General features: G+C 38.2%; 1 pseudogene; it reads left to right on the forward strand.

The window, feature by feature from the left end:
• LOC132152577 (partitioning defective 3 homolog B-like) overlaps positions 1–17,798 on the forward strand; it is a 340,755-nt pseudogene that overhangs the window by 191,971 nt on the left and 130,986 nt on the right.

The following is a 17,798-nucleotide window of genomic DNA, read 5'->3' on the forward strand; positions in this document are numbered from 1 at the left end:
ATCCAAATTAATGTTGAAGTAACCTCTTCTGGTGTGTAAAATTTTTTTGGGAAGGTTGTTTTGTGTTTGTATGTTTGTTCAGTTAATTTTGCAGCAGACTGTGACTGAAAAGATCAGAAATAGACCAAGCACTTACAGCTAAATTTGTCACTGTTAGAGTCAGAGACCAAAACTTTGTTTTGAATCCTAATGCATGGTGAATCATTAATTAATCACATCTTTATAGTTTCAAGCTAAAAAACTGCATTTTATTGCAATGATGTGGTCATCTACTTTTAATTAATATTTTAAGAAACAGTGGTTCTCAGCCTTTGTGACTTAAAGTCTCACCATTGTCCACAACATTATGCAAAGGCCCCATGACTTTTCCAGTTGTTTGTGATTTACTGGACTAAGTGTAGGATTTCAAAAATATTTTTACTCACAATTACTACCCTTTAATAGATTTTAGAGCTTGGCATAACTAGAAAAATGTATACTACCCTTCAAAAGTTTTGGGGCAGTAATGTTTTTGCAAAATAAGTCACTTATACTCACTAATATTGCATTTATTTGATCAAAAATAAAGTAAAAACAGTAATTTTGTGAAATATTTTAAATAATTGCTTTCTATTTTTTATATATTTTATAAAGGCAAAGCTGAGTATCCAGCATCATAACTCATTCTTGCTGATTATGTTCAAGAAACTTTTATTATTGTAAATAATTTAGCTGCTTAATATTTTTGTGTGAACCATGATCCATTTTTTTCCAGGATTCTTTGATGAATCGAACAGAACAGTATTTGCAATATAATTTTTAGTGATTATAAATGTATATTTTTATGTATTTAGAATATATATGTATTCACTCTCCTTTTTGATCAATTCAATGTAAAAGAATTGAGTACATAAGTAAAATAATTAATTTATTGAAAAAAAAAAAAATACTAACCCTAAACAGAATGGTACTGTATATTCACTATAAAGTTATGCATGTAAATGGAAATTTCATTTGTGACATTTTTAGCTCTAGCAAACATCTGTTATATATTCAGGATTTTTAAACGCATGTGAACCTTATTTTATTGCTTGTTTTGTCTTATTTTAAATAATTTTAAGTCATCTTGAGGCCCCCTTGGAAATTTTCCGAGGCCTACTATCAGGCCCCGGCCCCCTGGTTGAGAAGCACTGATCTAGTGTCCTGTCACATGTGTACCTCCACTTGTCCTTCTGTTCACGACACGTTCAGTCAGTTCAGCTGACTCTCACAGATTTGTTTGCCCCCTGACACTCACATATTCAAAACCAGCCCTGCCTACAGTGTTTAGGCTCATAATGAGTTTCTGATTGATCGATACCATCTTTATTACATCAAAATAAGATGAAAGCTCTAGCTGGGAGGGTTTCTCTGTCTCGTGCTGGTATGAGGGCGAGCTTTAATGGTGTGTGCTGGTTACCAGTGCAAGTGACCATCCATCACCATGCACTCAAAAAGTGACAGAGCCCTCCGCCCACAGACATCAGTCTCCGAAAGCCAGCAACCCCTGCTACACCCCCTTACACACGGTAAACCAATAAAGGTGAACTGTAATTATGAGATGCATTTTAAAAGTCTGCCGTAGGCAATTATCAAAGCCATACATCTCCTGCTGCGAAATTATCATAACAGCCCAGAATTTCAGGTTTTTAATACCTGCGCTGCAGTGATGGATGCCAGACGGGGTGGCGGAGATCAGGTTTACTGTGTGTATAGGATGTCACAGAGCATCTGAACTGTAAATGGCATGTGTGTCTCTCTCCTGTTTTCCTGCCTGAATACACCATTGAGTTTGATTGACAGACTCGGATACATGTGGTATGTAGGAGTATAACTCTCAGAAAGCTACTTCCTGAACCCTGCACTTATAAACCAAGAGCAAGTGTTTCTGAGTGTGACAGGAGAACTGAAGTGACACTAAGACAGCTGACCTTTCTGATTATACGCTCCACATTTCTCTTTTCTTAACTTCCACCACAGATTCATCTTTGACTTGACAGACTCCAAATGACCCTCTCTTTAGAGTGTCTGTTAAATGTGTTTGAAATATAGTGATAGAGTCTTAAAATTTGAAAAAAAAAGTTCACTCCTGGTTCCATCTTTCTGAACGCAGTATGTTTGTTTTGTTTTTTTGAATGGGTTTTTGGTTAAATGTCTGAAATAATACCTGTGATTAACAAAAGCTCAGGATATTTCCATGTTTTATTCTGCATCAAAAAATGCATCAGTAACACTCCATTCATGTTTTTTTTAAAGCTTTTAGTTGTCTTGAAGTGTTTGCTTAATTATGCATAGATCTCTGCCTTTTACAGTGCGGCTGCTACAACTAATCAATGAAATCGATAATAATAATGAAAATAATCGACGACGAATATCAATATCGATTAGTCACGTCTGCCCACTGCACACGGAAAACTTAAGCTGAGCGAAACTTCAAGCTGACCGAAACATAGGAATGCTTTATTTTAAACTTCAAGTTAATGCATAAGCATAATGTTTAACACGGCTTGTCCTGTCAAGCACTTTGACAGATGATCTGTGAGATTTGTTTCCTCAGCACATAAACTGCATTTTACGGTAATATCCTTTTCTGTAAATGTAGCAAATTCACATGTATGTTTCTATTTTGCATGAAGGCTCGTCCTTACAGTCTGCGTTAAACAGGACTATGACATTCTACAGTGTTATAATTTTTGTCTTATACCAATACCCAAGTGCTTAAATCTATTTTGAGATGTTAGTGCCTCAGTGCCTCACCACCTATCATTCATTCATTCAGGATTTTTTATATTTATAATGATTTAATTAATATGTATTCTATGACATTGTTATTATTGTTGAATGTATGTATGTATGTATGTATGTATATATTTATTTATTTATTTATACTTTGGAAAAAGTAGTGTTCATGTATTGTACATTTGACAACAGGTTATTATTTGTGATCTAGTAGGATAGTATGTTAATTAGGATGTACTATAGCCCTAGTCTCTAATCTGCTGTCTGTGAGAAGTTGAAATTAAAGTCCACACTCACATCTGAATTGTCCTTAAATCAGGTGACAGCTACAATTAATAGCCCCTCCCCTTTGTATATATGTGGGTCTGATTAAAGCACGTAATCAGTATCCCGAGACACACATTTAGACTCTCATCTCCAACCCAAAAGTGTTTTGGAGACCTCCAGAGAGCAGACCTCTCAAAAGCTGCTTAATTTCATCAGCAGGCCATGGGACAGAAGTAATTACATTTGTGACACCAGCTATGCTCGTACAGAGAAGATTTCAGTCACGCTGGCTGGTATATCAGCGGCCTGCTATTTATAAGCCGCCCCTCACACAAATCCAGCCCTGCGAGAAGAGTCTGGGGCTCAGCTGCAGCAAACCTCTCCTACACAGTGATGCTCCATTCTGCTGTTAATGAACATTTCCCTATGATCCACCATTACCATGTGCTTGAAAGTCCAATTTAAGAGTGGTTTGCTTTTGTCGTTTCTGGTGAAATTTCAAGGTTAGCCCTTGATGTATTTTTCAAACTACTTCTTAAACTGCAAGTGTCTATGGCCTGGTACTTAATGACCATACAAAGTGAAAAATGCTGTGATCCAAACAACCCAATTTTATGTTGAATCAATGTTCTCTGAAGCATACTAATATTTTAGAAAAATACTAATATTTGAAAAAAAAAGTAAACTTTAAACCATCGCTTCTGGCCAACTCACACACAGGGTCATACGTTTGCATTGAACATCAGCACGTTGTGAAGCATTAAGTAAGTGCTTTCTGAAGCTCACATTATTTTTTATCAAATAAATTCAGCCTTGTTAGGCGTAAGATACTTCTTTAAAAAGCATTAAAAACATATACAGACTACAAATGTTTAAATGTAGCATATAGTTAAAGGGGTCACGAACTGAGAAATCAAAATTCCCTTGGTCTTTTGACATGTAAGAGGTCTTCGTAGTATATAAAAAAAAAAACCCTTATTAAGTTTCAGAACTCCAAACTTTTTGATTTGTCTAGAAACAGCTCATATTGAAGCCTCTGCAGAAGAAGATCAACACCTGCTTCTACATCACTGCCCCGCCCACTGATTCAAGCACATAGTGAGTAACTGTCCAATGCGAAATTTGTGGAAAAACACATTCTTTGCATTACTTTCCTTCTGATCCCAACATTAGGAAAGATCAGATGAACTTCATTTTTACTGAAGTTCCAGACCGCCTCAATAAGAACTTGTTCCTTTGTTCACTTAATTTTACCGCAGTCTCATTTACAAACAAGGCACCATTCGACAAATGATTTTCAGAAAGATTTAAACTAAAAGACAATGCTGTGCAGAATATATACAGTAATGTTGCATCACACAAGTGTGAGTAACTGTTTTTATAATGTTGTCCATTTTGCTTTGTCTGTTATTACAGATCATTTGTTATGTAATGAGTATTTATGAGTTTTTTTCTTAAATCACAGCAGCATCCATCTATGAAGGATGTAGCTGTCAAACACAAAAAAAGTGTTAGCCAATCATAGCAATGGGCATTTACTTCCGAGTCTACAATCCGTTACACCTATTCAAAAGAGGACAGCAAATAGCCTATTACTTCTACAGGTGCTGGTCATATAATTAGAATATTATCAAAAAGTTGATTTATTTCATTAATTCCATTCAAAAAGTGAAACTTGTATATTATATTCATTCATTACACACAGACTGATATATTTCAAATGTTTATTTCTTTTCATTTTGATGATTATAACTGACAACTAAGGAAAATCCCAAATTCGGTATCTCAAAAAATTAGAATATAAATTAAGACCAATACAAAGAAAGGATTTTTAGAAATCTTGGCCAACTAAAAAACTATAAAAATGAAAAGTACGAGCACTCAATACTTAGTTGGGGCTCCTTTTGCCTGAATTACTGCAGCAATGCAGAGTGGCATGGAGTCGATCAGTCTTGTGGTACTGCTCAGGTGTTATGAGAGCCCAGGTTGCTCTGATAGTGGCCTTCAGCTCTTCTGCATTGTTAGGTCTGGCATATCGCATCTTCCTCTTCCCAATACCCCATAGATTTTCTATGGGGTTAAGGTCAGGCGAGTTTGCTGGCCAATTAAGAACAGGGATACCATGGTCCTTAAACCAGGTACTTGAAGCTTTGGCACTGTGTGCAGGTGCCAAGTCCTGTTGGCAAATGAAATCTGCATCTCCATAAGGTTGGACAGCAGCAGGAAGCATGACGTGCTCTAAAACGTCTTGGTATATGGCTGTGTTGACCTTGGACCTCTGAAAACACAGTGGACCAACACCAGCAGATGACATGGCACCGCAAACCATCACAGACTGCGGAAACTTTACACTGGACCTCAAGAAACATGGATTGTGTGCCTCTACTCTTTTCCTCCAGACTCTGGGACCCTGATATCCAAAGGAAATGCAAAATTTACTTTCATCAGAGCACATAACTTTGGACTACTCAGTAGCAGTCCAGTCCTTTTTGAAGCGAGACGCTTTTGACGCTGTCTGTTGTTCAAGAGTGGCTTGACAAAAGGATTGCGACAGCTGAAACCCATGTCTTTGTGTAGAGGTTCTTGAAGCACTTACTCCAGCTGCAGTCCACTCTTTGTGAATCTCCCCCACATTTTTGAATGGGTTTTGTTTCACAATCTTTCACTTTTTTCTATCACATGTTTTCCTTCTCTTAGCCTCTCTATTAATGTGCTTGGACACAGAGCTCTGTGAACAGCCAGCCTCTTTTGCAATGACCTTTTGTGTCTTGGTCGTCTTTTGGGCAACTGTTAATTCGACAGTCTTCCCTATGATTGTGTAGCCTACAGAACTAGACTGAGAGGCAATTAAAAGGCTTTGCGGGTGTTTTGAGTTAATTAACTGATTAGAGTGTGGCACCAGGTGTTTTCAATATTGAACCTTTTCACAATATTCTAATTTTCTGAGATACTGAATTTGGGATTTTCTTTAGTTGTCAGTTATAAACATCAAAATTAAAAGAAATAAACATTTGAAATATATCAGTCTGTATTTAATGAATAAATATAATATAGTTTCACTTTTTGAATGGAATTAGTGAAATAAATCAACTTTTTGATGATATTCTAATTATATGACCAGCACATGTAAATTATTATGTTTCTTGATGTAAAAATACTAGTGCTGGGCAACGATTACAATTTTTTTTATTATGATTAATCGCATTATTTTATAGTTTGTTATAGAAAAACAAGTTATGCTCAGAGCGCAGATCTTCTGATATGTGCTGCATGATTGCGTGAATATTTCTGAGCGCCGAAAGCGATGGATCTGTAAATGAATATATTGTGAGGGGCCCGTGTGTTAGGACATCCCATAAGACTCAAAATAATAAACCAGTGGACTGTGGTTTGTTTATGTTGATGCTTAGCCTAAATAATTTGATCGGGAGCGTCCCCTCCTGTGACACGATTTGTCTGCATGTGCATTCAGAGCCAGTGAGCAACAGACTTTCATAATAATAAAAAACTGGCGTTAACGTGCAATAAAATAATTTTCAGCATTAATCAATGAATGCGTTAACACAGTAATATCCCGTTAACTTGCCCAGCCCTAAAAAATACTTATAACATTTTAAGTGGACCTCAGAGAACAGCACAAACTACTAAAAAGGCAGTTCATGCCCCCTTTAAGACATCTATAAAATTTTAGAATTAATTATTAGTTATTTTATTTTAGTTTTTTTTTTTTATCTTCCTACTCAAAATCATCATGTCATACATATGCACATATAAATCTTTTTGTCCTTTGAACTTTCATAAGCTTTCATTTCTTGTCAAACTTCAAGGTGTGGCATCTGTTACTGTATATGGAGACTCTCATCCAGCTGTGTCCCCATCTCCATTCACCCTTCCTGTCTCTTAGCACCCCATTCCTCATCTCTCTCTCTCTCTCTCTCTCTCTCTCTGTACTACATCCCAAATTATGTGTGCATAAATTTATCTCATGTCACAATCATGAGAGCAGAAAGCGTGCAGCTGGGCTGGGCTGGACTCATCTCATCTGGCCTTCTCTGGCAGTTTGGAGGCCACACAGATTAAACGACTGATCCCACTTCCACTTTCATTTGAACAATCATTAGCCAAACAAAAAAGAGGACGGTGCCAGCAGCAGGCCAGGCTGATTGGAATTCCAGTGAGGCCCCCACCTGTCGATACAATGATTTCCTGATTCATTAATGCATTCTGTGAGCTTCAGTGCTTTAGCTAATGATTGTGGGTGTAGGAGATGTTTGGAGAAGGGTGGGGTCGACCGAAGAAAGGATGGAGGTATGCAGAGATGGAAAGGAGATAGATAAAGAGAGAGAGAGAGAGAGCTGGTGCTTCTAAATGATAGCGAAACGAGTCCCGGGATTGAGCTCTCATTCATCATTCCCTGTGGAGGCGCATATTTAAAAAGTCATTTTCATTAGAGGAGAGAGACAATTTCACACACTCACAAACACACATACATATATTCACATACATGTTCAGTTTTATAAAGATCCACCTTTGGCATTTAAAACATTATTAACATTTAGCTTTGTCTTCTTCCCAGAATGCCATTGGGAAATACTCCAGTGGTCTCTATTGACCCGCCATCTTTGATTAGCACAGAAACAAATGAGTATGTTTTTCATAAAGCGCTGATGCTAGAATTAAGTTTCCTAATAGAAATGCTTTCTAGGCAGCAAAAAGTAGTTTTAACGTTTTATTTTAGGGCAATTTCTTTAATTTTGCACAAATGACAAATAAATGCAAGAAAGAAATGTACTATGCAAACAGTATGATGACAGTTATATTTTGAATGGCAAACATTCTTTGAGCAAAAATTAAAGAAATATTCCAGGTTCAGTAGAAGTTATGCTCAGTCAACAGCATCTGTGGCAAAATATTGATAAATGTGATTAAATGTGATATTGATTCATGTGAAATTTTCAATGGTTTATCTTCAAAACATAAAACACATGTGTTAACATGTAGAAAAATCACTCACTTATATTTTTCAGTGCAACATTATATCTAGTTTTACAATGACATATAAGTTAAAACACTATTGCGACTATAAAATTTATTTAACCTGCTTCACTGCTCAATTTTTTACAGCCGAGTTCAGTGTTTATAAGTAAAACTTGTAAGAATCACATTTAACAGTTGTTTTTGTGGTAATACTATTTTGGCATGGATGCTGCCATTTAACTTATTATTATAAGTATATTGCTTCAATGAGAGATTTTCAAACATAAATTCTAATTCTAAAATCAAATTTTTAAAAACCCAAAATATCACACTGATTGAAATTATCTAAAAACAAAGTTTAAATGGAGAAAATTGTTCATTTTATTTGAATTAATTGCAAAAAATGTATGAAGAAGATATTTTTGCAAGCACTGTATTAAAGTGTCATTGTGTTTGTTTGTTTTTTTCCTTTCCCTCTTTGTGCTGTCTCAGTGAGTGCTGGGGTGGAGTTGGGACCCACGCTAGGCCTGAAGAAGTTTTCTCTAGAAAGTCTTCAGACTGCCATGACAGAGGCCAAGACGAACAAGCTGCTGTCCTTCCACAGAGAGCTTCCGGGCAGCAATCGACAAATCATATGTAAGCACCCACAATGCAGTAGCAACAGAGTCACAGAAATCAAAGGTGCGATGTGTAATTTCTGCCCCAGTAGCAGCACCAGTTTGTATCCTGCTTTTCAGGTCTGATTTTTTATTATTTTTTCTCACAAAGTCTGATCACCAAGTCTGCATTTATTTGTTCAAAATTACATATTTTTACAATTGAAATGAACTGTTTTCTATTTTAATATATATTTGATAGCAAGTCATTACTCCAGTCTTCAGTGTCACGTGACTCTTCAGAAATCATTCTAATATGCTGATTTGCTGATCAAGAAAATTTATTTTTATAAGTGTTGTGCTGCATATTATTTTTGTGGAAACCATGATACAGGATTCTTTGATGAATATAAAGTTTAATGAACAGCGTTTATTTGAAATATAAATTTTCTAACAATATAAATATCTTTGCTGTCACTATTAATGAATATAATGCATCCATGCTGAAAAAAAATTTCACAATGAAACTTATTGACTATACATTTTTGAATGGTAATGTAAATTAAAATGTAAAAAGAACAAAAACATTAGTAAATTAAAAAAAAAAAAAAAGTAAATTGTGTCCCCTTTAAAAAAAAATTGGTAGTTGCTGTATTCCACATTTCACTTTAAGCCCCATAGACTCCCATAAGCCTACATCAGTATCTGTAGTGATTGTGGATGTGTGTGAGTAAAGTCAGTGGCTGTCAAGGGAGAGTATTTGAGAGTAAAGTGTTTGGTTTTGTCCCTGTCATTTGCTTCCTCTTCCCACACACCAGCCTAATTGGCCCTTCCATTAGACGACAGAATACAGACATATGGTGAAAGAAGGAGAGAGTGTGAGAGAGGAGAGGAGAGTAGTTGTTAATTATGGTCAGTGCGAACAGATACAGCATAGCTGAAGACTTAAGATCCTGTCTCATGCACAGACACATCCCAAAGCAATATCTAACTTTCCTATTCGTGGAGATCAAAGTAAAACCGGAACTCTTCATTGTAAGATTTTCTCGAAATTGTAAACTAAGATGTGGTTCAATAGTACAACTTGGGATGACCTAGTTATGGGTTTGTAACTTCAAAACAAACTCATTAACACAGATGATCAGGTTATTTACTTATTTGCTCACATATGTGTGATTACATCTGCTGTTTACCTTGATGTGGAGATGCCAATCCCACACTTACGTGTGCACACCGTGATGATCTGGTCAAAAAACAGCGACAGCTTATTACTAATCACTGAGGACAGTAATTAGGCACACCGCGTTCCTCTCACTTCTCATTACCATCGCTGTTGTGGGATCATAATTTGCGGGTATTCATAAAAGAGATTTTAAGCATAACATTCTAACCAGCCACTCTCTCTCTCTCTCTCTCTCTCTCTCTCTCTCTCGCTCTCTCTCTCTCTGTGTGTGTGTGTGTGTGTTTAAGAGAGAAAAAGAGATTATATAAATACATTTATCAATCTATTCATGCATACCCTTGTGAAAGATTAGCATACTTTTAAAAAGAGTACGTAAGGAAAATTAAGGCATCTACATGTGGTGAAGACGACTTGCTGAAGTTCAAACCGAGCATCAGAATGGGGAAAAAAGGGGATTTAAGTGACTTTGAACGTGGAGGTTGTTGGTGCTAGATGGACTGGTCTGAGTATTTCAAAAACTGCTGATCTACTGGGATTTTCGTACTCAACCATCTTTAGGGTTTCCAGAGAATGGTCTGAAAAAGAGAAAATATCCATTGAGCGGCAGTTGTGTGGACGAAAATGCCTTGTTTATGTCAGAGGTCAGAGGAGAGGGCAGACTGGATAGAGATGATAGAAAGGCAACAGTAACTAACTCAAATAACAACTTGTTACAACCAAGGTATGCAGAATACCATCTCTGAACGCACAACACGTCGAACCCTGAAGCATATGGGCAACAGCAGCAGAAGACCACACTGAGTGCTGCTACTGTCTGCTAAGAACAGGAAACAGATGCTACAATTCACACAGGCCTTCCTTGTCTGAATGATTCAGGCTGCTTTTGGTGGTGTAATGTTGTGGGGGATGTTTTCTTGGCACACTTTGGGCTCCTTAGTAACAATTGAGCATTGTTCAAATGCCACAGCCTACCTGAGTATTGTTGCTGACCATGTCCATCCCTTTATGACTACCGTGTACCCATCTTCTGATGGCTACTTCCAGCAGGATAATGCACCATGTCACAAAGCTCAAATCATCTCAGACTGGTTTCTTGAACATGAAAATGAGTTCACTTTACTCAAATGGCCTCCACAGTCACCAGACCTCAATCCAATAGAGCAGCTTTAGGATGTGGTGGAATGGAGATTCGCATCATGGATGTGCAGCCGACATATTTGCAACAACTGAGTGATGCTATTATGTCAATATGGACCAAAATCTCTGAGGAATGTTTCCAACACCTTGTTGAATCTATGCCACAAAGAAATAAGGCAGTTCTGAAGGCAAAAGGGAGTCCAACCCGGTACTAGCAAGATGTACCTAATAAAGTGTCCATTGAGTGTGTGTGTGTATATATATATATATATATATATATATATATATATATATATATATATATATATATATTTAGTTTCATATATATTTTATTATCTAATATATATATATATATATTTTTTTTTTTTTTTTGGATTTGAAGTAAACTTCAGTGCATATTCAATGCAATTAAGCCTTTATATGTACGGTATATGTATATATAGGGTATGTCACTGAAACATTTCCATCCTTTTTTAGTCCTTCGTTTTTTTTTCTTATGTCCTTATATGATTATATATGATAATATTGGTTAGTGTAGAGTACTACAGTCTTGAAAAAATGAAAGCATGATCAAATTATCCCAAAATATATAGAAGATATATGATAGTGATCGAACAAGTAACTTGTAACTATATGATAGTGATCGAACCTGTAACTTCCAGTAGCAAGCCGCGCCACCCTAAAGAGAAAATTACGAGGATGCAGTCTTCTCACATGAAGAAGAACCCATATAAATATCAAAGGCCATACATCAGTGAGGATGATCAACAGACAGGCATTTAAGGATGGGAATTTTTTCCCTTTGAAATGGTTTCCATTATTTCACTTTGAGTTCACAGAAGTACCATTATAGCTTTATTATGTAAGGCTTTCAGAGCATAGGTACTGCTCTCTAAGTCCTCAAGCCTTGCTTTTTTAAAGTGTTTTCATATTGAGATGCAAGCATGATGAGAAATATCTCCCCTTTTTTCTTTATCCTTCCTCACTATTTTTTTCTCCAGCGTTCGACATTGTGTTCAGCAGATTGATATTTACAATAAGCCTTTGCACTGGTCCGAACAAAAGAGTTTTCTGATGCATATTAGAGAAGTGGGAGCTGGAGCAGGCCTTTGAGGCTTCTCTGTGTCTCTGAATAATAGGGCGGCTGTACAGTCATTAACGAGCCAGCCGCTTCAATGCTCGTTTAAACAGCGGATCGGCATTTGTTTATGTAGAAATCAGGCCATGGGGAAACAGATGCTGATGTTGGCCTTGGACTAAGCCTCAGAAGAACCAACTCAGATTTTTGCATGCTTATATTTTTGTTTACCATTTTTTTTTATCTCTGTCATTCAAGATGGAACTGGTTAAACAGAGTCATATTGAATGTATTGTATTGTGTATCACCACCAAACCAAATCAAGTGGAGTTTAATACCATGTAATGTTACAGGAACAGTCCTAACCTGCAGTAATTTTGACTTAGTGTCTGACTCAAGTACACAGTGATGATAATTATAAAAAAAAAAAAAAAAATTGATTAGATTAGATAGCCTTTTCATGAGGTTTGTTACAAAATTTTAATAATTTTAAGACTTATTGAGGCCCCCTGGTTAACCATTTCTGTATTAAATTATAATAAAAAGAAAAATGACAACACATTGTATTTTTTTATATTTCATATACTATTTACTATAACTATAATTACTGCTTGTAATATGTATCTTTTAAATAAAAGATATCATGTGAAAAGCTTGTTAAAGTAATTAGTTCACAGACTGGAGTACACCAGTTGCGTTCTGTGTTTGGATTCACTAACAAGCCCGGCTCATAAAAGTCAATCGTTCAGAAAACACTGTTAATTATTGATACATTTGCATCAATGGAAGAATGCACGTGCAAGAACTGTTAATTGAACGTCAATTGGTCGATTAACCAGGTTTGCAAGTTAAAAGGTTTGGTAATTCCAACTTGTATCATCAATTATCCCAATAGCTTTTTCAAAAGCCTTTGAGAAATGTTGTGAAAAAGTAATTGTCAATGTAATTTAAAACATATTGGTTGACCAGTACTTGCAATCTTTTGGTTCCAAACCCAGATCGCTCTTGTCTGTTCCTTCGCTAATTTCTTTGTGGTTTTCCTTGTCATATTTTGGCCTGTACGATACCTTTCAACTAGCCATCAATAAGTGCTAGTGTACAGGGCTGTCTGGACCTTCCCCATAGCTACAATTGGAGGGCTAGGAAGATGGGTGCTGTGAGGCTTATGAAAGACTGATGCTTTTTCACACGTCTCCTCATCTCTGAGGTGGACTGGTAAACGTACATCTGCTCCCAGCACTGCCGCTACCATCTGACAAACCTCAGAGCGCAGACACATAATGCAACTGCGATTGATCGCCACACACACACACCTACACACACACAGTGCCACACAGTGAATAGCCAGTAACAGATGGTTATGTCAGCAGGTTCCTCAGTTACCCAAGCTTATTTTGTCACTTTTTCTATGCTTATCTTTCCTCCCCTCTCTCTTTCCAGTTATCCGTGTCCCTTTTTTATTTTTCCTTCTGATTATGATAATGTGAGTAACTTTTTGATGGTCCAGGGCAGATTAGCTGAGAAAAAAAGAAGAAAAAAAAATTCTCTGAGGAGATCTTTTATATTTTCATGACCCTAACTGAAATATAGGACTATGCGGTTTGAAGGTAAAGACAAGAAAGACAAGTTGAAAAGCAAAGGGAAGGAGAGAGAGAAAAAGAAATCAGAGGAAGTCGGTGATGAGCTGGATAAGAAGTCCAAGAAGAAAGGATTCGGTTTGCTGAGGTAAGACCCCTGTTCTTTGTGTTTATATTTCTTTTGTCCGTCCCTCTTCTCTTCTGTCTTTGTTGTTGTGTGTCTCTCCTAAAGGGACAGTTCAAATAAATTTACTCAAAAAAATTTTTTATATTTTTTCCAAACCTGTATTACTTTCTTTCTTCTGTGGAACATAAAATGTTTTGAAATATATTCTGTTCACTCCTTTTTTCATGCAAATACAGTGAATGGAGACTGACGCTTTCAAGCTTCAAAAAGACACAAAAGCACCAGAAAAATAGCATGAAAGATCCATTTGACTCATACATTTTATTCTGAAGTCTTGCAATAATTTCTTGTGATAAATAGTCCAAAATATTTTTATTCACTGATTTACTGGATTACTGAGTCAGTTTGGTTAACAAATAATTCAGTTTTGTAAATCAGATCTACAACATGTATGAATGTGCTGGTTCCGGTGTGTTTAATTAGGGTTGGAGCTAAGATCTGCAGGACAACGGCCCTCCAGGACCAAGTTCGGTGACCCCTGTTTTATGGTGTTTTGGGTTTTGTTTGAAACTTGAAAGCTCCAGTCCCTGTTTATTGTAATTTAATTCAAAGAATGTTTATCGTGTATTCCACCGAAGAAAGAAAGCCAGGTTTGGAACGATGTGAGGGTGAATGAATTCATATATTTTCTCTCACACTTTCATCAGTTTCTCCCACACATGTAAAGGTCATGATGGATGACTGTTGATTTGACGCACATGCTAAACTGCAGTGATGGGGCATTGGTCGGTCACATGTCGTGTCACAGAATTTTGGCCAGAGCTACTGTGGGACGCTCTGTTGGCTTACGCGCATGGTCGAAAATGTTTCAGCCCACTTGCATGTGTATAACTGACTTCAACCACTGGTAAACAGAGCAGTCAGCCTCAGCTCCATATGGCCTGCCGTCTCTGTGTCACAGCGCTCAATCTCCCCTGTCTACACACTGTGGCAGGCCTAATTTGCATCACGGTGGGCACCTGTGCCAAACCCTGCCCATCTGCCTGTCAATCGGCTGTCCGGCCAGCCGGCACTGGCTCTGGAACCAGCAAGTCAATGCGGCTCCATCCCAGTGGAGGACAACCCGCATGAGTGATTCTACAAATCAGAGCATGGACGCCCCGGCAGGCTCCACCTAACGGGCAATTAGCTCTATAATTGTTTTAATTTGGATGACTGCCGGGAAAACTGAAAAGCGCACCATGCTGTTACAGCAACATGCGGAGAGAGAGAAATAGAAACAGCGAAGAGAGGAAAACATCCGGGGAACTTGATTCAGCTGGTGTCTTTCTCAAGGTGAACCGTTTTGACTCATCAGGAAGTGCGGGCTACGATACGGCTCTTGCTTCTGTTAATCCGACACGGTCTGACTCGGCCTGATCCCACTGTTTTTCCTCTTCCGTGTGTGTCTGCCGAGAGTCTGCCAGTGCCCCCACAGCGGCCAGCTCTCCTCCCACGCTCATACAATCATTTTAATGTTCACTGTTGTTCTGTGGAGATAAGCGTTTATGTGTTGGCTTGTCAGTGGTTGATGGGTTGAGGGAAGTAAAGGTTATTGAAAACCACCATAGTTTTATTTATTTATATTTGGCAGGCAGCGAGGATTAGAGATGTGGTTTCGAGAGCCGTGCGGTGATGCTGCTTGGCACAGAATGTGACACAGCCTTCGCTCAAAGCAGACGTAACCCAGAACCTTTTGCCGTGAGATTGCCCTGTCACCCTGAGCAGGCCAAATATCCATGGATTAAATAGACTGAAAATGTGTTGATAAAAGAACAATTCTCCACAAAACAACTTTTTGAAGGTCCAGGGAATGTGAAGACTCATGCATAGCTTTTTTTTACAGTGCTGTCCGGGGTAACAGACGAGTCTTTGCTCAACATGACCTTTATTGTGGGGTTGTGCATCTATAGAAACCCACCCAGATGCCTATATTCTTTGGGAGCCTTTTGGGTTAGTGAGTAAAAAAGAAAGGCCTGTTCATACATTACCAGGCAAAAGTTTGAATTTTATGTATTTATGTATGTATGTATTTTGGAAACAGTTTCTCAAGTTTGGGATAAGATTAACAGAAAGAAAGAAAGAAAGATAAAAGTTTTGTCACGGTATCTGGTCTGTGTTTCCCTGGGTGTCCACTAGTGGTCTCACTTCCCCATAGGCACCTCACCGCAGGCACTACATTTCCCACAAAGCCTTGTCCCTTCATCACGGTAATTGCACACCTGTTAATTGCACTCAGCTGTATTCACTTTCATCGTCATTATCCTGTCTATTTAAACCTGTCTGTTTTCTCTCTGTGTCATGGAGTCCTTATTTTCCGTCACCTGGTTTCCTCGCGTTCCTTGTGTTTCGAGTTACTTGTTCCTGTTTGTTTCTGGACTGATTTTTGGTTATGACCCCCTGCTTGTTTTGATTCTGATTTTTGGATTACCCAATAAACACACACTGCTCTTGGATCTCTCGTCTCCTGTGTCCCGATCATTACATGTTTTTATTAAACAAGGTTGCATTAAATTGATCAAAATGGTAAAGATTAAACACATATTAAAATATAAACTTTATATTCGACAAAGAATCCTGAGGGGGAAAAAATGTATCACAGTCTCCACTGGAGTAGACTGGAGACTTTTAAATTGAAACAAAGCATTCCCATAATCTACACACTGAGTCCAAACTGATTCAGGATGAATAAGTTATGAATGAATTACTTTCCCAAGAGAATAATCTCTACCAGTTGTGCTATTTTAGTTGGTTTGACGATAGACTGCATAATTCATTTTGTTGTTGTACCTTAAGAACTTTTTTTCAAGCACTTTTTTTTTCTTTTTATCTCTTCTTATATTCCTTTCGTATTTGTCCTCAATAAGTTTTTTTATTTCTTTTTTAAACCTGCAACTAAATCATCTGAAGCATTCTGTAGATCAATGGAAAATATTGACTGCACTTTTCAATTAGCATTATGTGTAACTGTGATGTCTGAGCTCAAAGGTTAAGAGCAGGTGAGTACAGACTAGCTGAAACGCCTCTTGAGGAACTTGACCTCTAGCCCCACCGACTGTAAATCAGTGTTTCCAAGTGCTTGAAATGACTCTCACTGAAGAAACGGTCTTAATTTAGAGCTTTTAAAGGGATAGTTCATCTAGAAAAAAAAATGCCATTATCATTGTCATCATTCATACACCTTTATGTTCTTACAGACATGTTTGCTGTTAATTCACTAGTTCACGCTTACATATAATTAGCTGAGGTATGGTATGCGTATTTGGCGTGCTGTCCGGGGAAGGGCTCCGAGCTCGGGAATGGCCCGAACCTAGAGTACCCCCCTTCCCCGTCTATTTATAAAGTGAACTCAAAGTGAGGAGAGGGTGTGGAGGAGGGATGCTGATAAACCGTCAATGGATAGAGGGAAGTCAGCGATATTTATACTATGGGATTGATTACTTGATTATGGTCCACCTGTGTTGATTAGGCTAAGTATCTGACGCGCTCCTCCCGAATCTTATTAATAAAATTTCATTTCACTAGTTCACGCTTACATATAATTAGCTGAGGTATGGTATGCGTATTTGGCGTGCTGTCCGGGGAAGGGCTCCGAGCTCGGGAATGGCCCGAACCTAGAGTGCCCCCCAAAAAGCAAATGTACAAGAGGACAGCCGCCAGTTTAAAGAATGTCCCCCCCAAAAATCATACAGTACTGGCGGGGGCTGATTTGGTTTCCTGAGAAGTCGTCTCGTTGGCGGGCTGGAAGGGCCTACGTACTCCAGAGGGAGTGACCTGGGCATTGGGAGAGTAGGCCCTACCGGCTGCAGCTAGTGAACTACGTAGTTGTTGGCGCCCGGTCGGTAGGGCTCGAGCCGATGCTCAACTGGAGCTTGTGGCATTGGAACGGTGAGCCCTACCGGCCGATGAGGAGGAGCAGCGTGGTTGTGGTGCCCGACCGGGAGGACCCGAGTTGCCTCGACCGGAATAGGTCACGGTGTCGGCGTACGGGCCCTACTGGCTGATAGCCCCTGCTATTCAGTGGGCGAAGGGCCTAAAGCTGACCGAGAGGGCCCATGAA

This window comes from Carassius carassius, chromosome 11, assembly GCF_963082965.1.
Source record: "Carassius carassius chromosome 11, fCarCar2.1, whole genome shotgun sequence".
NCBI classification, from domain to species: domain Eukaryota; kingdom Metazoa; phylum Chordata; class Actinopteri; order Cypriniformes; family Cyprinidae; genus Carassius; species Carassius carassius.